This window comes from Gobius niger (genome assembly GCF_951799975.1).
Source record: "Gobius niger genome assembly, chromosome: 13".
Taxonomy (NCBI): Eukaryota; Metazoa; Chordata; class Actinopteri; order Gobiiformes; family Gobiidae; genus Gobius; species Gobius niger.
This window is the reverse complement of record NC_136864.1, coordinates 20,902,767-20,925,944: the sequence shown is the minus strand read 5'-3', so window position 1 is coordinate 20,925,944 and position 23,178 is coordinate 20,902,767. Positions and strand designations below refer to the sequence as shown.

At 39.8% G+C, this 23,178-nt stretch overlaps 1 protein-coding gene across 2 annotated transcripts in view; it reads left to right on the top strand.

Moving 5' to 3' along the window:
- The window catches only part of tnr (tenascin R (restrictin, janusin)), a 133,145-nt gene that overhangs the window by 35,712 nt on the left and 74,255 nt on the right, over positions 1–23,178 (top strand). For both annotated transcript variants that reach the window (XM_079570262.1, XM_079570263.1), the window contains exon 3: positions 17,102–17,160. The gene's annotated coding sequence lies outside the window, so the exon portion shown is untranslated. The remainder of the gene's footprint in view (positions 1–17,101; positions 17,161–23,178) is intronic.

Genomic DNA, 23,178 nt, shown 5'->3' with positions numbered 1-23,178 from the left:
GATCATATATACTAGTTTGTTTATACATGAGGCTTACTCTGGATCATACAGTATATACTAGTTTGTTAATACATGAGGCTTACTTAGGGTCATATACTAGTTTGTTAATACATGAGGCTTACTTAGGGTCATATACTAGTTTGTTTATACATGAGGCTTACTTAGGATCATATATACTAGTTTGTTTATACATGAGACTCACTTCGGATCATATATACTAGTTTGTTTATACATGAGGCTTACTTAGGATCATATATACTAGTTTGTTTATACATGAGGCTTACTTAGGATCATATAATAGTTTGTTTATACATGAGGCTTACTTAAGGTCATATATACTAGTTTGTTTATACATGAGGCTTACTTAGGATCATATATACTAGTTTGTTTATACACAAGGCTTACTTAAGGTCATATATACTAGTTTGTTTATCTGATATCTTTTTGTTGTCTGTTGCATCATTTGCTTCAATGCTAAATTATTTTGTTGTCTCAGCAACTGCCGTCCTTTTGGCAGTTTACTGTTCATGGCTCTCATCCCTGCTTCCCAACTCGTCTGAATAATGCACATTGTGTGTCTTGCCAACAATGAGAAATTGGCACACAAAGAAGAACCACATATAATACAGTCAGGAAGAGAAAAAAACATTTCAAAAGGATAGACAAAAATATGTTTGTTTGACAGAAGTGTAGCATATACTTTATCTTGGGTTTGTTATTGGTATTATAATCTGTACTTTTCACATTTTATATTGCTGCTCGTTATGCATTTTGTGTGCTGTGCCCCTACATCCTGTCCTGAAGTGGAGATGTATACTTTCTAAGATTCGGGCTACATTTGCAGGCCGCCTTTGATGAATGAGAATGGTCTTCTACTGTGGCAGCAACAACAGCATTGGGGTAGACTGTTTTATCTGCAATGATGCTTTCACTAAATCACACAGCTTTGTTTACATAAAGTTTAGAACAAGTATAAGTTTAGACGCAGATGAGGAAGTTGTTGAGGTTGATTGTTACTTTTTATTGTAGCTCTTTAATCAGGATTCAGATTGTAGTACATATTGCTAGCGCTGTGGAACATTAACATTTGAGGAAAGACTGACAGCATTCAAAACAGTTTTAGAAATAGTTAGTGGGTTTTACACATAATAATAGCCATAGTGAATAGTGATAGGATAAGGTAAGTTCGCAATCAACTTGCTTCTTGTGATTTTAATCCCCGATTTGGGGAGGTCACGGAATAACGTGACTGTTCATATCCCACTCCAAAGGTCATAGGAAGCTCATGCTGGGGTCAGTGGCAGAAATAGATCAGAAGGTGAAATATTGATTTTTCTCTTTCAAATGGTTTGTAAATCAATACCTGAAAGTTCAATATTATACAGTTAGTGTTGTGACCTTTCGTATTTTTGACTTCAAATTCCCGAAAAGAGCAGCTTAAACTGGTCAATATCACTTGTAATCCGCAGCGACATTAATTCAATGTACGAATGTCGTCTGTTTGCTCCTGGCTATGAGGTTTATCTCCAAAACGATTTACAGATCCACAATGTTTTAGATTTTGAAGGCACGTTTTCTGTTGTTATGTGAAACCATGTATCAGTTTTGATAGTCGTCGTGGTTTCAAGCCACTGTCTGTTGCGACTCAAGCTCCACTGGGACTTATAAAGACAACTAAACTATGCAGAACCACATTACATCTTTTAAAAACTCTTTTGGACACCCTAACATTGATATTGGTGGGCGACAGTGGTACAGATGCTGTTGTGTTCTTGGGCAAGACACGACTTTACCCACCTTGCCTCCAATGTCTGCATACATTACCATATTTAATGTCTTATCAAAAGTAATTTTTAATTAAGAGGAAGTGAAGAAGCTTAAAATACTGCAATCTTTGTGGGATTACAGAAATCTACACATAAATTAAGGGAACCCCAACTCCAGGTTAATTTGTATTTCAATCCAATGTCACTCCAGCTCACTCACATTTTTTTAGCCCTCTACGAAGAAGACAAAGTCGAATGAGCCGATACCGTTTAATTGCTGTGGTTTTTTGTGGTCTGCTGAGAAGTAATAGCCACTCAGCACTTCTGTCCACAAGATAGATGCTGCCGATGCTTGTCTGAGGGTTGGCTGGGGCTTGGGGAGCTCGCCCAGTGGCTCAAGAAAGCTCAGGTGGAGTAATGAGCAGAAATGGAGGGCTGAGGACCGGAACGCACCACGGATTTGCTTATTGGGCAGAAGTCTTTTGTGGTCACGCTCACACCGTCAGACTTTCACATAGACAATGCGGCAACGAAGCACTGGGGGTCAGAGGGGGGCCGAGACTTGTTAGCAGTAACCATTGGCTGTGACCAGTGCAGTAATGCAATCTGCCGGAGCGGTTTGGACGCGGCACCGCATGAACCCGGCGCACAGCGACTCACAAATGGAAACAGTGGGAAATCAAAAGCATGGGTTGGATTTGTTGACTATTTTCTTCAGCTTTGATGTCTCTGACTGGAAATGACTTGCTCAGAATTTGAAACGTGCCACTTTCCCTACTACTATATTATAGGATTAATAAATTGGTACCAGCTATACTAATCAGATTATTTGTCTTTAATAAATAGTAGTTTTCTAATCATTGCTCATGCTCTGGTTTATGCACAGATCCAGAATCTCTTGATGTCGTATCACAAAGACAAGCCAGTATAAATAAAAAGCAAATACATTGTGATTGAAATTACTGTTTATTTCCTAATCCAGGCATATTTTATTTTTGTAATTAAAGGCTCAATTTGTTGACTAGTTAAAATTGCAAAGTTAAAGGGATATTTCAGGATTTTTGACATCGGGCCTCATTACTTAAAAAAAAATGTATTCACGCAGTCCATGTATTTGAAGAGTTAGTGGTGCTAGGCTAGTGTTAGGCTAGTGCTAGGCTAGCGCATGTCCATGGTAACTAGTAGCCTGCATTAAAAACAGTCTAACCCCACAGTGCACCTGAGGCAAGTCACTTATAACGCCAGACTGCCTGTATAAATGTCTGTGTTGACTGAATAATTTTCGAAATATAACCATTTTGCATTTTAAAGAACTTATATTTGAGCAACACCCACTTTCTGGTTGTAAGCTGCGCAGCGGCGGAGTGATCTGCTACAGTAGTTTGTTTACCTGTGGCCGGCATTACTACACGTGGAATTCACAAAGGAACTTTCTACAAATCAGATATGGCAACGTTTGGAGGACAACCCCATGATTTTGAAGAGGTTTTTAATGCTGGCTACTAGCTACCATTGACAAGCGCTAGCCTAGCACTAGCTAAGCACCACTAAACTCTTCAAATGTAAGAACTGCATGAATTTAAAAAAAAAAATATATATCCAGAAATCAACAACACTCTGGATAACTAGGAAATGAGGCCCTATGTCAAATATCCATCCCTTTAACTTCTAAAATGTAATCCTAGATCTGAAGAACTGTCACGGGTTCGTACTCCCACAGGAAAAATGATGGCAAGGCCGAAACTTTAGATCCACCCTTTTATTTTTAGTGCAGCAAGGAAAAGAAAATATTTACAAAAAGAAACCAAAATCTTACAAACTCAAGGCCTCAGACCACAGCCAGCTCCAGACTCCAACTAAGAACAGAGCCCAAATGCTCCCCTTTAATACCCCCAGCCCCTCCTCCGGGCAGACCAACACTAATTGGAGGGGGTTATTAAACAATTACACAGGGAGACACAAAAACAAAGAAAATAACACAAAATATTCACACCACTCTAATGAAAATAACGTTCTTTACAAAGGCCAACAGAAACTCACATACAAACACAAGAAATCACAAAACCATTACAAACAACCAAAATGGACCAGCCCGGGTCACGTGGTTGGCCCCAGCGCGCCACCACGGGCTACATGACGCGGCCCAGGAAGTGCCTCTGTTTGGCCACACTACCCGCGGCGACCGGACTGACGGGACAGCAGGAGCAGGTGAGAAAATGATGTGGCATGTAGGCACGAGTGTGCACCCTCGTGCGCTACAGCCGGGAAAACCAGTGTTTTACGGAGGGACAGTTTGTATGACGCATGACCGCGGGATGCGTGCGCGGCCTGCGGGGAATCAGTCTTGGAGCGAGAGCGCGCCCGAGCGCTCCCAGCGCCAGCACTCTCCCAGGCGAGGGGAGAGGAAGAGGCGCGCGGGGACCGAGAGTGACGAGGCAACTACTGGCGCCCCGTCACAAGAACTCACTATACAAGTATTGCTCAAAAGCAATAGTAGAGCATTGCTCAGTATTGATATTTACACTGCGTTCCAAATTATTATGCAAATTGGATTTTTGTGTGAAAAAGGTTAAAAAAAAAGCAATAATAATGAAACTCATGGATGGTATCGTGTCTTGGGGCTTTATGAATCACTGACATAAATCTCAGAGACCTGGGATTATTAGTTGTCAGGTTAAGCCCAGTTAAGGGAAAAACTACTGAAAAAGGGTGTTCCACTTTATTATGCAGATCATCATTTTCAAGCAATAAGGTAAAGAAAAAGGGACTTTCTGCTGATGAAAAGCGTGAAATAGTTGAATGCCTTGGTCTAGGTATGAAAACCTTCGATATTTCATGAAAGATTAAGCTTAATCATCATACTGATAAGAGATTTGTGGATGATTCAGAGCACACTCCGTTTTGTGCCGATAAAGGCACAATATGGACGGTTTCTGCCAGACAAACACATCAGATTATTAGAACAGATGCTACAAAGCAGCATACAGGTATTTGAAGCTGCTGGTGCCTCTGGAGTCCCCCAAACATCAAGGTGTAGGACCCTCCAGAGGCTGCAGTTGTGCATAAACCTTCTATCCGGGCCTCCCCTAAACTGTTATTTGAAGCTGATGAACAGAAACGGCTGCAGTGGCTCAGAAATACATGAGGACTCATTTTCAAACAGTCTTGTTCACTGATGAGGCCGTGTAGCCCTGGATGGTCAGATCAATGGAGTAGTGAATGGTTGGTGAATGACCACAATGTCCCAACAAGGCTGTGATGTCAGTAAAGAGGTGGCGGAGTCATGTTTTGGGCCAGAATCATGGTGAGAGAGCTGGTCGGCCCCTTTAGGCCCTTTTAGGATCCCTGAAGGTGTGAAAATGACCTTTGAAAAATATGTGGAGTTTCTGACTGACCACTGTCTTCTATGCTACAAAATGAAGAGCCATGCTTTCCCGAACAAAATCATCTTCATGCATGACAACGCACCATGTCATACTGCAAAGAATACCTCTGCATCACTGGCTGCTATGGGCATAAAAGGAGAGAAACTTATGATGTGGACCCCCTCCTCCCCTGACTTCAACCCTATTGAGAACCTTTGGAGCCTCAACAAAAAAAACTTCTATGAGGGTAGGAGGCAGTTTTCATCCAAACGGCAGCTCTGGGAGGTTATTCTAACATCCTGCAAAGAAATCCAAGCAGAAACTGTCCAAAAACTTACAATTTTAATGGATTTAAGAATTTTGAAGCTGCTATCACACAAGGGCTCCCATGTTAAAATATAACTTGACCTGTTAATATTTTTTTGATTGAAATAGCTTTTGATTTCAGTAAATATGACCTCCTAATGCTACAAATTCAACAAATGACCATTTTCAGTTAATTACAAGCTTTAAAATGTATTGAAACGATGAGTTGCATAATAATTTGGAACAGTGGATTTTGAGGTTTTTACTATATTTATTTTTGAAAAAAATACTGTTATCACTAGGAAATTTTTTCCACCACATTTAAATGATCCTCTACCAGTTAAAGACTTAAAAATTATGCTGACTCTCATTTGAGTTGACAATTTAGGAAATCTTAGAAAAATGTCATTTGCATAATAATTTGGAACGCAGTGTAGGCTTGTGCACAGACTTTGACCCTGGTACTTCGCTGGTGGTAAACCTGTGGAGATGTGGATAACAGTGTCAGACTCTAAAGTTTACATAAATGATCCATACAGAAAATATTACTGACATCCTAATAGGAAATTAGCTATGGATCACAGCCAGTGATGTGATTTTTTTTTTTGAAAGCAGCCTGTGTGAGAAAATCACTCAAGAGTTTAATTGCTATCCGTGTGATTGGATTTGGCACCGCATGATATAAATTCCTAAACTGAGTCCATGGAAAAGCAATTACTTGCTTTACTGCCTAACTGTTAAGAGGCACTCATTATCTATTAAAAACATTTCCCATTTTTATTCAAAGGAAGCATTCATAGTGGCATGTCCCGCTGTGTAGGGTTATTTCCTTTAGAAAAAGACAAAACAAAACCTCAAATAGTGGCTTAGCTTTTTGACATTTTGAAAGTACAATGCTGTTGTCATTCTGTTTGTAGTTGCAGCTGCACTTTAACATGATGCACTATAAGACTTTACACGCATGGTTATGTTTTTGTCCAGTAAACGCTTATGGCATTTGCAAAAAAGAATTTAACTCTTTAAACTCCAAACAAATAAAGTCTTGCAAATTTTTTGGCATGTAGTGTCTGAGTCCATGTTTGCTCTGTGGTTTCCTCCTTCATCGTTGCCACATTTCCATAGTTGCTGCTTCGTGTGCCTCACTTTGTGCTCCGTCAGTGTTAGAAAGACATCACCTTTTCCCTGTGTATGTCAGGTCATCCTCAGCCTCCTGCTCCCTGTACATGCAGCTCATTAGCCCGGCAGACTCCTCTGTATTCCACTGCTCCTGACAACGCCGTGCGAAAGACCACCTCATTATTTAACACCAGTCTGGTTCATTCCTTGTAACGTCAATGCGGACAGGACATGATTTCACTTTACCATTGCCACCTTTGTGCTACATTTAAGATTTGCTGTTTTTAACCCTCTGTTATATAAAAGCAGCGTTACCTGACTCTTGTTTTTCGTTTGTCGTGACCTGTGTGCGACGCAGTTTACCTGCTTAAATTAAATAACAACTTTCATGTCATCTCATCCAATCGACACTTCCCTCGTTGCGTAAAGGTTTGGGCAGGTAACACACAAATAACACTATCACAGATGAGTGCTAAATGCGTTAGGAAAATATTTATTTGCTTCGATTGTGACTCACATTTTAGAGAGGCCTAGAGATATCTATAAACTACCGGGTTCGCATATAATATACTAAAGAAGACACAGTGATGGTAATCAGTATATGTTATTTGCCTGATTCATTGCTGTCTTTCCAATTTACTGATTGCATCCCCTCCATTTCTAATTTTGATAAATCTATCAGCGTTCGAAGACAGTACACTGAAGGTGGAGGAGGGGAATGCAGTGTGGTCTCATCTGATGAGTGCCTCAGCAAGTCGTCCAAGCTGACATTGAAACTATAGTTCCATTTCTTTTTTTCACACGCATCAAGAATCAGTTTCTTGCTTACCTTTGCTACACTTCCTTTACCAGATACAAATGCTCATAATGTTTAAACCTCGCCAGGGGAAGCAATTGTACCATCCAAACTCCTCTAGTGGGACTACTTAGCTACTTTGTCCGGGTTACTGTAGTAATTTTGGCCTGATGCAGCCATTTGTCCTATTGAGCTGGCAGCAGTGGCGCCGTCCCACATGGAAAACAGCCTCCGGTGTAAATGACTTTCCATTACTCGTGACCCCCTGTAAATGATGCTCCCCGTTGATAGGAAAATTCAACTCCCCACACATCAAGTGCATTGTCTTTCCCTGTAAGATAATACAGGCGCATAGTGTAACCTCAACATGTAGAGTTGCGTGGCTAAAAATAGAGTAATGTATTCATCTCTTTGTGGATGTTCAGATGATGGATGAGATTTGGTGAAGCTCTGTGCCTCCATATATTAAACAAAGACATTTTATTGTAGCATTCTTGTCAAATGTGGTTTATACATGCATTTTCTCACTGTAGTCAGCAGCTTTTGTAAACATCCATCACGCTATTGGAACGCAATGAATGAAAACAAATGTATTTTATAATGCATGTAAAAAAAAAACAGCTATTTTATTTTACAATGCACACAAATCAACACCCTCAGTCTAACTAATAATCTTGCTTTAAGTCTTATGCACACACCGATCTGTCATGGTATTGGAGAAGTGCATGTGTAGTTTGTTCATTTGGCTGAAAGCACCAGAGCGCAGTTATGTGTCATAACAAAGTGAAATCAATTCCAAAGCGCAGTAGAACCGAGCGCTGTGTGTTACAAATATCATCAGAGCAGAGATGACAGCACAGGCAGATGTGCGCAGATGAAGTACAGGCGGGAGCAATGAGAAGCACAGTTGGTCGGCTTTGCAATGTTTTTTTTTTGAAGATAATCAGAATATTCCTCTGCTAATGTCATTACTAGTGCTACAGCCTGTGATAATGTACATGGATCAGTATCGTTATTGTTAGCCGATTTTCAGATGGGATTTAATGACTGCTAACGGCTTGAACCCTCACACTCACCTAACTGCTAAAAACATAATAATGGCAGATGAATGATCCTTGTTACCTTTGCAGTTCTGTCATTTAGCCTTTACAGAGGAGTCAGAACTCAGGCAGAATCGACTCCTACAGCAGAGATGACCTGTGTTTATGCAGAATAATTAGCCATGTGCTCCTTGTGTTTATGCCTTTCAGAGTTCCTCAACATAACAATAGACCTGGAAAGGCATTTAGTAGTAAATAGAGCTGAAACATTTTTATCTGCTGCTTTGCTGTCAATTTGTGAAGGGACTTAAAATGCTGCAATTATAAAACTTTTTTTTTTGTTTAATATAAAAATGCCTATTTTCGCTTAATTATTAGGTAGATTAATAGTAATATATATATTGTAATAATAGTAATATTAGGCCCTAATATTACCCAACATTGCTTTTTAATCTAAAATCTACTTACATGTGGGATATACTGTATATAGTATCATACTATATACAGTATATCACATATATATTTAGATTACATATATATATATATGATATGATGATGTATATATGGCAACAACTAGTCTGCGAACCACATTTCAGCGCCATATATAACTATTTTTGTGTGGAATGTGGGAATAGCTCTGAAATGTGGTTCACAGACTAGTTGTTGCTGTGTGAAGGTAAGCATGGTTTGCATGGTGAGTTAAGAACTCACCATGCAGAGAATGTGGATATTAGGAGGGCACTAGCAAAGTTAAAGGAATAGGCCACCGTTTTTACATACTGAGATATGCTCTTACCTCACTTTAGCCGAGTTAATATATCCCCGTCTGGTCTTTGTCCGTGCGCTCTGTCACGCAAACGGAGCACATACGCAGCCTCTCCCACATGTCACATAGCTCCAAAAAAGCTCACGATAGAAGCTACCAAGCTCTTCCACGTGTTCCCTATTTAAATAAAGTTACGTGAAGTGTTTTCATGCGAAGTATATTTACACAGAAATGTAGCATGTCGATTTTATAAGCAGATAAAAAGGGGGACTATATTGTGAGGCGTAATGATATGAGGAGCAAAACGGTGGCCTATTCCTTTAAAGGGACTAGATAGAAGTTGTCATATTCTTTACTCGTCACTGCCACCTCAGGTCTTACGCGGAACTACGCTCATGCATGACGATGGAGAAAGTTGGTATTTTAGTCCAAAATACCAACTTTTTGAGTGACAGTGCAGGCTTTTAGCTGCAGTTGTGGTGAATACTGTAGGTCTGGGCTCATTCTACACATTAGGACATAGCGGGAGCATGTAGGGGGTGGAAAATACATAATTTTAACATTTTTAAATTACCTCTAGTCCCTTTAAGTGAAAATTAAAGCAACAAACAGTAGAATTTAGGGCTGAAGATATAAATTCTGTATATATTTATAATTTGACACAGTGTCTGTATTCATTGTATTATGGATGAAACTATAGCACCCAGACTGCTCAACTCTTCCTTGACATTGTAACAACAACAACCATAAATATAGAGTAGCCTCCACAATGTCTGAATCTGTACAGAGATATACTTGAAATGTTAGGATTCAGGTCAACAGCAAATATCTTATACAGTACCTAAAAACAGAGATTGTACTAAAACTGGAATCCTGGCCGTGGTCCAAATCTATAAACTAATTTGTTTGTCTACTTGAATATATATATTATATATTTACGTGAACATGTTCTATGCACTAAATATGCACTAATATGCACTAAAGCAGATTACTAATACACTTACAAGAACCTTCCTTAGACTGAATGAATGAACCGTGCAATAGTTGATTTAGTTGTTTTGCTTGAATAACTGAGAAAATAGAAAAACTTTTATCAAAGCCACCTTTTCTCCGTCTAAAACGGTGTGGTTTATTGGCACACAGCAGAGTCTCGGGAGATTATTGCAGAGCCTGTCATAAGCTGTAGTTCATCTGCCATATTCAGACAAACATAGCAGCGCTGTTAGGAGTTTGACTTCGTAACATCCTCAAGCTTTGTTACAGCAGTGCTCCAGCACAAAGGCAGCAAGAAGTACAAAGTATGAATCCCAAACACAAGAGTTCTGCTTCTGTTCGTTGCAAAATAACAGATAAAACTATGCTTTTTGCATGATATGAACGCTCGCAGACTTTATTTTCCGTCATTATGAACCCTTCAAATCATGAAAATACTGTAATGAATGCAAACTGTTTTACAAAGTTACTGTAACATGATGCTCTGCAACAATGCCATATAAGCTGCTTATTTTGCAGTCCCGGAAGCAAACTTGTCAGAGTTAAACATTTGTCAGATCAGAGCTCAGATCAAATCTCTGATCAGATCAGAGATCTGATCAAAAACTAAAATTACACTGGTTAGCACAGAAATGTGTAAGTTTATGATGATTCTTGGATTTAAATAAAGAATGTTTGTCTTTTGAATTATTAGAGAAGCAACAGAAAGGGATTTTTTAAAGTTGTCCTTCAGAGGTTGGTAAAGTGTAGCCTATAGATTATAATATGGCTCTGTTACAGCTACAGTAAGTGGTTCGGTACTGCCTCAGCGCACAGTTGTGTCCTCGCGGCATGAGCTGAAGTTGTTATCATGTTTCCTCCAGAGGGAGGCTCAATAAGAATTGATTGAGTGGTCGTCTCACTTCCCTCTCACGCTCCACTCCCAAGAATCCGCACAGGCTGACCCTTAGCTGTCACCTCTGCACTGGACAATCAAGAACTGCCCAGCCAATGTCCATGACTCAGTGTGTGCACGGTGGACAAGCTCAAACATACATGTTCCAAGTGGGTTATGATGGTTACATAGATGTGGCAAACAATTCAGTGGAAAAACAGACTGTGTTCGAAGATGTGAAGATAGATTTGTTAACAGGACGTCGACTCCAACCATAAGGTGTTCGTTCCTAGAGAAGCACTCTGGAAATGTATCATTGTGAGTATGTGGGTCGTTATTTTGTTTTGTAGAAACCACTTGTGCCTCACAACAAGAGGGTCCCAGGTTCGATTCCCACCTGGATGGGGCCTTTCTGTTTGGAGTTTGAATGTTCTCCCTGTGTCTGCGTGGGTTTCGTCCGGGTACTCCGGTTTCCCCTACCACTAAAACATGTACAATATGTACATGAATACATAAGTGTGGGACAACGGATGCAACAGATTAGGCCATGGGGTGTTCATTAACATGTACTGTCCCTACCACTAAAAGCATGTACGTTAGGGTGTTAGTTTGTATCTGAGAGTCAGTGGTTCGAGGCAGTCAGAGGGACCGATGGTGCAGATTGGCAGCCTTGCTTCCGTCAGTCTACCCCTGGGCAGCTGTGGCTACTAAGGCAGCTTACCACCATCGAGTGTGGAGTGAATTTAAATTGTCTTATGTGAAGCACTTCGTGGCCATGTCTGTGAAAGGTGCTATACAAAAAAAGGCCTTCCCTTTCATTTCCTAATAAATCTATGAAAAGGTTTATTTATATTATGGACTGAGTCACTGTAGATCTGCTTCCATATCCCATTCTTTTGTTCTTGTACTACGCTCTTATTTAACTGTACTCTTGGGCTCCCACCTGCTGTGTCCTTCACTGTCATCTCTTTGCCTGTGGGATTGATTCTTGTCATAATTAATAGCTTAACGTCAGCGCACACAGAGCTCCACTGTGCAGCAGGAGTTTACCACATGTGGCTCCGTGCGCTGTATACGAATGTATTTAGTGTTAGCTTCTCTGCCCTCACATTTAGTATGATAATATACCAAGTTATTAAAATGCATCTCTGTAAGTTACTTCCTGGGGGCATCATTTGCATACAATCAGATTAGCTTTATTTCAACATATGCTGTAAAAATGAGTTTGAATTTCCAGTACCTCATGGCTTCTTCCAGTACTGTGTTGTAGCGCTACTGAACACACACCAATTAAAGCTCCCCAATTGTATCCCTGACACTTGGTTTATTGTATTCCTTGCCTCAAGGCTGGAAGAATATATTACACAAATTAAATTTAGTTGTCCTCAACTTGTACCACAATAGGCAGAGACATTTTTACTATTGGTATTATTATTGTAAAGATGACTGCTTTTCAGTATGAGAAAGTGTCAAGAAGTGAAGCCCAAACTAAATGAAAAACGGAAGATAAAGTGCAAAACAAGTTTGTACATATCGCTTTTACAGTGACAGGCAGAACACAACAAACAGACCTAGTCATATTCAGCCATCCATCAATTTTTTACTTTTGACTTCTAATTTGCTAAAGGCTCGGCTCTGGAAGTCTTGCCCTTATCGTGTTGGTGATGGAGTTACATTTACCCTGTGTGTGACAGCATTGGCTTCATTAATTTGACCGACGCAGGAAGTGATTCTTTAATTAAATCTTGACATTTACAATATAGTACCTTCGACAAACAAAATTACTTTTTTCTATCATCTCTGTGTTTTATGTATTTTGTTTGAATCAAATGATGCCTCTTGTTCAGTTCATTTTGGAATCATTTATGAATATAGTTCATTTGTGTTGTAGTATTGTTTCTAGAACAGATTACACATGTTAAAGAAGAAACATTTATACTTCGTCTCCTATTTGGATCATTGCAAGATTCAGGTGGTTTAGGACTAGGTCTCGCTCACAGCCAGGTCTGGGGTTTGGTTTTGCAGACTGACTCGGGTCTGTGTTGAGTTTCCATGTTGTCCCTGTGAAGGTCTCTTTCATGTGTTCAGATATTTCTGCTACTCTGGATTAACTCTTGACCTACTCTTAATACTTGACCTATGTTCTTGTCTGTAACTGTGTGTGTATAAGCATCAAACAAGTAAATCAGATCATTCTTTTGCATTTGAGTGTTTGCACCAGGGCTTTGCAATTAATCAAAATATATTCCAATGAAAATGTCCCTTTTAAAAAAAAAAAATCAGTTATCGTCTTTGGGCTTTTTACCGTCTAAACTACAGTACTGCCAATTCTGTGGCAGCAACAGCACCAGTTTGGGACTTTAGACGTGTACAATGTATTATTATACTGGAGAGGAAATACTCATTTTTTGTGGGAGCTGATCTTTTAAAGGTCTTTCTTGTCTATGCTCATGAATTATAACAGTAAAAGCTATATTTATTTGTTTTGTAAAAGATGGTCAACAGTGAGAGAGAAGAAAAGCTCATTCATAAACTACATACGACAGGTGTTATCCACATTGAACGGTGAATCTCAACCACATTTACACTCTTTGATTCTCTGAACATCCTCGGAGCACCTTCGGCTGCTGTAAACCACCTCTCACATGGCGCTGTCCTGTTTTAGCGCATGTCCTGTTGCACACAATAAAAGTTCCCGAATTGCAGTTCACGGCTCTTGCGCTGGCGCTCTGATGGCACAGTAAATGACTTTTATTTTGTCCAGGAAAAGCCATTTTTCATTGGCGAAAAGGGGGCAAAGGCAGGTTTTTTGGTGTGGCAGGTGATGAATGGCTAGCGGGAGGGAATCCATCTGCGGCATCTACACAACGGAAATAGGATCGTCCACTGATAAAAAAGAAAAAAAAACGAGAAAAAAGTGGCACAGTGAAAGACAAGGCTGGTTCTCTCGAGCCCATACAATAGAGTAAGTGAAAAAAGGAAGCAGCTATAATCTCTCTTTTCCCCGCACTCTCACAGCCGGCACAGACTGTATGGAAGCAAGTGGCTCTGTGCCATTCTCACTAAATACCAACTATCTATCATCGCAGATATTTCATACTTTCTCAATTCAATAAGCCAATATGATTTATGTAGTGCATCAGGCGGCTGTGGGGTGGAATTAAGCCGCCGTTTTAAGCATAGCACTCTGCTTTCTATAGCGCACTCACATTTCAATGCTAATTAAAAGATAAGAAATGGAAATGGCACACACTTTTGTTTTGAAAGCAACTGAAATAAGTTTTTGCTTTGTTTTTTCTTCCACGCTCTAATAAACCTTTTATTCAAGTTCTTTTTCTGACATTTCCTTTATTTTCACCGCTGTGTGTACTCACCATGAACAACCCTCCCATCAATCACTACTGCAAATAAAACATGAGTACTTCCTGTATCTGTATTTTTCTGCAATGACATGTGATCCTAAATGACTCAATAAAATATATATTTCTCCTGCATGTCTTTATTCAATATTTATTTAACAGTTACTGAAGTCGAGAAGTCAGAGAACGCTGCGCTTATGTTGGAAAGGGAGAGCGAGGCTTCTTCTTTGTTCAATCCACCAACCTGTTTTTTCCTGGGAAGGTGAGATCAAAAACTACAAGACAATTAATTGAATTGAACACATCGCGCCACAGCGGCTCCATATGTCACTCTGGCTTGCTTTGGTTGCGATATTTTTTTTCTTCATGTAATTGTGTTAAAGCCCCAGTTTTTGCAGAATGGGTGAGCAACACGAGCAGATGGGAGCTGAGGACACACAATCCCCTCAGCTTACTCCTCCACACCATGCTGTGTGGATGTGATATTCAAAGACGTCAGGAGATCTGAATGCCAAAAACTATGGTTTGCTCTCCCAGTCTCCATCTGCAAATCAGCCTCCCCTCAGTTTCATTGTCAAAGTTTTTGCTTGGAATGCACTTTTTTTTTTTTTTTTTTTTTTTTTTTTTACATGTATTCCATTCTCGTCACACTTTGTTGCCTTTTTTTTTTTTTGCAACTCAGCATTTTAGGACGACTGTGTGGCCAATATAAAACAGCATGGGCCAACTATCATTTGTATTCTGTAGTGTTTGGATTCAGTTGTCATGCAGGATATACAGCAGCGCTACATTTTCCTGTGCTATATAAATGTAAATATAAATGACTACCTATGCCTTAGTCTCCCAAGTCTAAATGTCATGTCTTCCAATGGGGGCTTTGTTCTATGCATTTTTCATCCACACAGTATTGTCTGCCTCCACCATATGCTTCACTTCATCTTTTATAATAGATTTACTTTACTTTTTCCCATGTACAAAGTCGGAGTGCTTGTTTAGACACAATGCACAACTGTCATTATATTTTTCACTTTCTACCAATAAATGGACGGCTGGTGTACAGTTCTCCAAAAAGTGCAAGCATGAGATTAGCCAGAGTAGAAAGTATACTGTGTAATGTATATGTACTGTTTGTATTATTATTGTTCTTCTTCTTCTTCTTCTTCTTCTTCTTCTTCTTCTTATTATTATTATTATTAAGGATGTTACATTTGAAAACAATCCAATAAGTGCTTCGGTTTTCATGGTTGATAAAACACACAACGAGACAATAAACTAATGAGTTATATTAAAGTGTCAGAATGCAGTATTCCATAGACTCTCATGAAGAGGTTGTTTTTTTATTCCTCTTGTAAATCTTATTCCATGGTGTTTAGCCTTGATGGGCAAGGACGGTACAGCACATGTGCTTTGTACACATAAAAACAATAAATCCAAACTAATGAGCTTCTAACAAAGCATATCATGAGGCCCTCATTGTTTTCAAAAAGCAGGCCCTGCTCAAAGGATTTCCAGACCCATCTAAACTTAAAGAAATGTAAAGCTCACTTGCCAAGCTGTAAATCTCTGAAGAGACATCTGTGCAAATGGAACTCTTTTCAAACCACATAAATGGCATTCGTAAATAACCGTCATCTTTGTAAATAGGTACCATTTTCCTTTATCTTATTATTTGTCAATGCATTTTTTCCAAAGACTAGGTGTGTTGTGTTTTCTTCCATTAAATGGACCTTCAATTGAGAAAACCCAAGTGCCACCGTTTTGGGAGAATTTGTGATTTGTCTGAGTTGAAAAGAAATCGTCTGACAAGGCTTGTAATTTCGGCCCTGTAGGATGAGTGTGATACACTCAAGAGCAAACACTCCGTTTGTTTTTAGTGTAGGAGCGGGCTTGTGTGTATTTTGGAGTGCCTTTTTTTCCTTGGTGATAGCAGAGTCCTTGCATGCCCATGTTTTTCTCAAGAGGGTGAGTTCTAAATTGTATGTCTTTGCTTGTAAGTTCCTGTAAATGCTTTGGTCTGCGTTGTGCCTATGGTTTCCCTGCACGGCCCGGTTGTTCCTCTGCTTATTAAAGAGAGTCTGGGAGTGGCATTTTCTGGTTCCAGGAAGAAAGAACTCTCTTGATTAATAAAAACAAATCTGTACATTAGCATGGATTTACATTGGCGCGCTATACGGGACAATCAGAGCCGCCTTTATTAGGTGTTTGTTATAAGCTACAAGACTGCAGTGACTGGTCAATTTTTACGTGTGATTCTTAAAAATGAGAATTGAGAAACATATATACCGTGGCTGCACGATATCAGGGGAAAAGAGATATCTGATTTTGTCTGGAGTTGTGAGATGTTATTGTTAAAATCCTCTGTAGACCTCAGTAGCATTATGATGATAGTGCCCACTGATATTGCAATGACAATAATTTGGAGATAAATTGCGCAGCCATACCAAGGCTTTTGGTGATCTATTTGTCTGTGAATTTTTTTTTTTTGTCGAGCTTTGAAGCCTTTATTAGGTGCAGTAGATATATTTGGTTCACAAAAGAAAACTAGCTGACTTCCGACTTGAGTTACTATTTGTCACAAGTTTGCACAGCAACAGACGCACCAGGCTCAAACCATCCCCACCACAATTTGCTTTTCAAATGTTATCCCGGAAAGAGGGAAGACTTGGGCATGTGTGCTTTCGTTGTAATGCTAATTTAACCCATGTCTCCTCCCTGGTCAGGTGCCGTGTCAGAGCTTCGGCTGACAACAAGACAAGAAGAGAAGATCCTGACAGAACAGGTAGTGTGCACGTCCACACAAACATGGCTGCCCGGCTACGTGCAAAGAAACATTAATGAAGTGCCATATCTTTCCCTCTGGCTATATTCTGTAATGTTCAATTTAATGGTCTAATGTTCCTTAATGACTGCTTTATGTGCATGGTCTTATTGTGCATCTATCAACCTGAAGCACATCTAATCAGACAATTAGCCCTCGCCTTGGACTAATTTCCCTCTATGTATTCATCGCCACCGCTGGCTCTCTAATAAGCACACAAATGGTGGGTTCAGTATTTCACTCCGGACACGTCCACACTGCATGTCTGTGATTGTGAGTCTGTCTGTGGGCAGGACAAATAGAGCATGGCTGCGTAACAAAACAGGACAATTACATCTCTTCAGTAGCTGACCTGGAGATGTTTACACTCACAGACTGTGTAATCAGCTCATGGCCATGGACTTGTGCTGTTGTTGCAGTACCTTCCGTTTTCTCGCTTCAATTAAAGCTCTGAAACTAAAGGTAATGGCTCATGTGTATACATTTTTTGCTTTCTTTGAATATCAAGATTTTAATGCTTGTAATATACAGAAGCACTATTGCCCTGCTGTTTCTGGGTTGGGCGGTGCCGGTGGAATGTAACGTTTTCCTGATTACGTCGGATAGGGTAGTTGTCATGGCATGTCATCGCCATTTGGAAGACATATCCATGTTTTCCATGCAAAAAAGAGCTCTATAGGTCGTAGCCATTTTATGTCTGAGCCACTGGGAACTGCATATTTTTCATGAATAAACCACTTGGTGAAAAGTTAGCTGCTGACCTTTAGCCTGTGCTGTTAAATGATCGATAACTTCCTCTGTCAGGCAAAAAGGCAGTTATCCATTCATGTAAAATCCATGTGAAATAAAACTTATCTAACTGATATTTATCCCTAAATATTTCACTGTCTCTCGAATTTGGTCGGTCTTTATCGTAGAAATACATTATTCCCGGACACTGGGCTCACTCTTTTCTGCACGCTGCAGCACGCGTGACGACACGCAGCGAGGACAAAGTAGGCAGCATTGCACTTGACTATATTGTCTACTACAGTGGTTCCACACCTGGGATTGCTGACGGCCTAGAGCTTTGTTTGGGTCAGGTCAAAAGTGTTTTTTTTTTTTTACAAATTATCCTATATCATCAAATGGGACCTAGAAAGGACTACAGGTGCATTAAAGACTCCAATTTCATTTTATTTGTTTGAAATAAGTATTTTTTAGCAATTATTGTTTTGTTTTGATACATTTGTAGTGGCCATAGTGTTGGACTGGGTGGCCCGACTACAGCATGTGCAGGGAGGCTTCAATGAAAAAGGTTGGGAACCACTGATCTACTGTATATGTGCGGGTCAACAGTGAGTGACGGGTTAGGGACTAGGGTGGACACTGGTTTATTTTATTGTAATAAATCATAAGCTCAGAACATCAAATACAGAGACTAGCGGAGGCCGCGTCACTGCTCGTTACTATATAATGCTAAATGAAACACTGTGGAACAGTAGCCACATAATTTAATTAGCAATTCTAACATTGCTTTGGGATTACAAGATAGCCTTGTGCATATTTGTGTTTATGCATGCCATTCTCTGAATTGTTTTTAATTAGCAGAGTTCCTAGTGCACTGAGAGAAAATGTTGATGTTTATTTTTAAATGCATTTAGAATCACAAGAATCTCATTTACAGTAAAGTATTCAGTCATTCATTTTGAACTATGTTTGAACAAGGACCATAATTCCAAATGAACGCAACATGTACAGTATGCATGCATATAATTTCTCTCATCCAACTATTTTAACTTCTATTATAAATGTATGTTGTCGGCTCTGTCCTCACTTAACATCGCCTCAGGCTCGCAGTGCTCTCACATAGATGAAGAGGCAGACAAGTGACCACAATTTGATCAGAGGTAAAACATATGTGTAAAAGGAAGGTTTAGGACGCTCACTATAGTCTCATCTTTTGTAGACTCCTTTTCAAGCTTAAAACTTTGTTCTCTGTCGATCATGGCTTGATGTACTTGCTTCTGATGGGGAGGCTCTGAACAAAGTTTTGAAAAATATAGTAATTATTCCTCGCTGTGCAAAGTAGTCTTAAGTAAGCAAGTAGTCTTGCAAAGCAGCGGGAAGCTTAACATGTGACATCGTGTAACCTAGGAAACCAAGCGCCAGTCTTAGCAATAAGCCTGCATTCGTTCTCGCTAAAACCATGCCAGCAAATTCGCAGTTATTACTGGGTTTTGGCCCGGCAAATTGCTGGATCAGTAATGCTGTGAAATAAGTTCTAGTTTACACATAACCCTAAAATGCAGGCAAGTTACAGAGTTAAATTTAAGTTTAGCGCTGGATGTAACTAAAATCCTACCACCAGGCTTTGATACGTGAAATTCTCTTCATTAAAACTACCTTCGTGTCACTTTGAAATGCCTGGGAGCACATGCACACAAAGTGATGTCAGACGATGAGTGAGAGGAAGTGCAGCAGAGTGGGACCAGGAGGTGAGAGTGACGGCGGTGGAAGTCTTTGATCTCCGCTTCCTAATCAATGGGGATTACGGTCTGTGTGCCGGTGTCAGTCCTGATTATGGCCGCTGACACGCCGAGAGAGACACCGGCGCACTACTCACAAACAACCATTTTAATTCCACTCTGGGTCTTTCTGAGCATCTAAGCAGGCATCGGGCTTCCCGGACAGCACTTGATATGAGGCAGAGAGAAGTGCAAATGAAAGCTCTGTGTGCACATGCTCCTCACACCCTGAGAGTGTGTGAGGGGGCTGGAGCTGTGGCACACACTCGCCAGAGCTGCTGCTGCCGACTGACGGTGCCAGCAGAAAGACCTTATGCTTGAAGGAGGAACATTGTGATGCCAAAATTCAAAAGGAAATCGGAAAAAAATGTTACACATGAAAACAAACTGCACTGGAAGGACACACGGACCCTCGGGGGAAGACGTAAGAAATCTTTCAAAAAGAGACTCAACTGGCTGACAGCAGATGGGTAGCACATCTGGGGAGTGAAGATGTCAAAAATGACGTCTGCAGAAGACAGTGTTTGGATTCGAGGGATACAAAACATGGCATGTTCTTGTTATAGTAGATGATTGTGTGCTCGTACACAGTATATACTGCAGTACATAATTTCTGTGGAGTATGTATCAATAATAAGACTTTTACATTTGACACATCCTCCACTTATCTGACTTGCCTATAGGTTTATGGTCACAAACACCTTGTTCATTGGTTCACAGTGTGTCTGCTGAGACCGTGGGGGCTCTTGCAACCCTAATTTTAATATTAAAATCTTTGTAGAAAAAATGTCACTTACTGCTGCTATATAAATCTTGAAAAATATTTAAAAACTTGCATTTAAAAGGTCATGTAAAAAGCAAATTGTTTTTTTGTTTTTTTAGCTACGGGGGTGAAAATTAGACCATTGGGGCCACCATAATCTAATATTTCCTTATGGGAAACACTGCTAGTTGAAAGATTAAAGGAACAGGCCACCATTTTTCCATACTGGGATATTTATGTTCTTACCTGAGCTTAGACGAGTTGATGCGTATCTGTCTGGTCTTTACCCGTGCGCTTAGTCACGTAAAAAGACCGAATGTTGTGCAGTTGCCCCGAGACTCTGGAATGCCCTGCCAGAGTCCCTGAGGGCTCCCCAGAGTGTTGAGGCCTTTAGAAAAGGCCTAAAAACACATTTATTTTTAAAGGCCTTTTCAGACTAATTTGTTTGTTTGCTGTGTTGTTTTTACTATGTGAATGTTCTTTTTGTTTTTATCAGATTTTATTATTCTGTTGTAGCACTTTGAGGTTTCGCTGAAATGTAAAGTGCAATATAAATAAAATTTATTATTATTATTATTATTATTTGTTGTTAGCTTTAAGCCTCTCCTCCTCTCCCCTATGCGGCCAAACGGGGGTGAAGTTAGAAGCGACCAAGCTGTTTCCCCTATTTCTATATTTGGTATTTTTGCGTGACTGAGCGCATCCCCAAAGACCAGACAGGTACGCATCAACTCGTCTAAGCTCAGGTAAGAACATATCTCAGTATGGAAAAACGGTGGCCTGTTCCTTTAACATAGTTAGAGTTGATTAAGGAAACTGAAGGTTAGGGAGGAAAACTACCCAAACACGGGAAGAGCATGCTATCTCTGCACACAAAGGACAAAGCCTCGGGACCTTGTTGCTATGAGGACTGACCTATATTATAATTTGTCTTTTGTGTTAAAATATAATATTGAAATATAATATCTTTATTTTTAAACTTTTAACACTTGTATGATAATTTGATATACCATGCTTATAAGCAAGTTAAGAATCTGTTCTGCAATAATAGCATTTGCTTTTAATTCGTCCATTTTCTAGTTAGACGTTATCTTATACTTCCACCTGGGCGTGCTTAGGGCTACAGAGCAGGGAAGCGGTTGCGGTACGTCAGTGTGACATGAGTTGCTAATGAACTGGACCTTTGTATCCGCATCTCAATAGCCTATTCCTGAAGCCGATACTATCACAACCTGGTGCGGCACTACACGGACGTGGCTGAGATAATCTATTCAATATGACCTTTACTTCTCTTCCACAGAAGACTTTTCCAATTTGACCCTGTGTTCTTTCCGTCAGTCTGAGTGCCCTTAACATGGAAGGACCAGCACTCCCACGAAACTACTTTTGCCAGTCTGTGTTTACTTATCTGTAACTTCTACACTGAGCAACGAGATGCTTTCTGACTGCCGTTTTGGAAGCACCAGCTCTGAAGTCAGTTTTCAAATGGCAGCTTGCTCAAAGAGCTTGGCCGAGTCCTGATGAATAACGCTTGGTAATCTTTCCTCCTGACTCTAGATCGTCAAGTGCCATGAGGATTCTCAATGGGCTAAAAACTCTGCAGATAGAACTGCTCCTTAAAGCTAAAAAAAATGTTGATTTAAGAAAGTTACTCGGTGAGGTTTAGAAAATGGCAACATTTTTAAGCTGAGAAGTGCAAAGTCTAAATCTCTTCAAAAGGTTTATCAGCGCAGAGTTTCCCAAACTTTATCAAGAGATTCTGAACTCAAGTTTTAGATTTTATGAAATGGTTATGATACATTTCAGTGTCAGATTCAACATTTTGTTACCATCGTTAAAGCAGTATTAAGTAACTCATGCCCCTAGAGACCATAAGCACCACTGCAGGTGTCATAGCATGTTATGGTTTTTTACTCATTAATTGTCTGTCAGAGTAAATACTACACTGACAGAAAAGACAAAGTTGTAGATACTGTTTAACCCTTGGATGCAACCCGTTGGGTCAAAAATTACCCCATGGGTTATTATTCTCATATATCAGGTATTACCCATAAAACATGTTTGTGAAAAAGTGCATTTATTTCTGTATTTCAACTTAAAATGTGAAACTAATATATGTTATAGACTCATTACATGCAAAGTGACATATGTCAAGCCTTTGTTATAATTGTGATGATTATGGCTTACAGTCCATTTTCAAAATATTCTAATTTTTGTGCAGACTCATGTCACAAACGTGTTTTCAATCAATCAATCAATCAAACTTTATTTATAAAGCGCTTTTCATACTGAAAGGTATCACAAAGTGCTTTACAGATTACAACATTTAAAACAAAAGCCTGGCACATCCTCCCATATATATTTTATATTAGGACTAAATAAATAGATGTCAGTTAAAAGCTAAGCTAAAAAGGTGGGTCTTGAGCCTGCTCTAAAAACATGAACGTTCTCTGCAGCCCTGAGCTCCTCCGGCAGGTTGTTCCAGAGGCGAGGGCTGTAATATTGGAAAGACGCCTCGCCATGAGTCTTTTTGTTGACTTTAGGAATAACAGGAGGAATACCTGGAATAGGAACATATTACAACTCTACGTTTTAAAGATTTTGAAGAATAACAACCCAGTTTATTGCAAAAATGCTTGACTTTAATTGGGGTAATTTTTTACCCCACTTGTGGAAGAGTGTAGGTATTGGTAGGTTGTGCATCTGGGT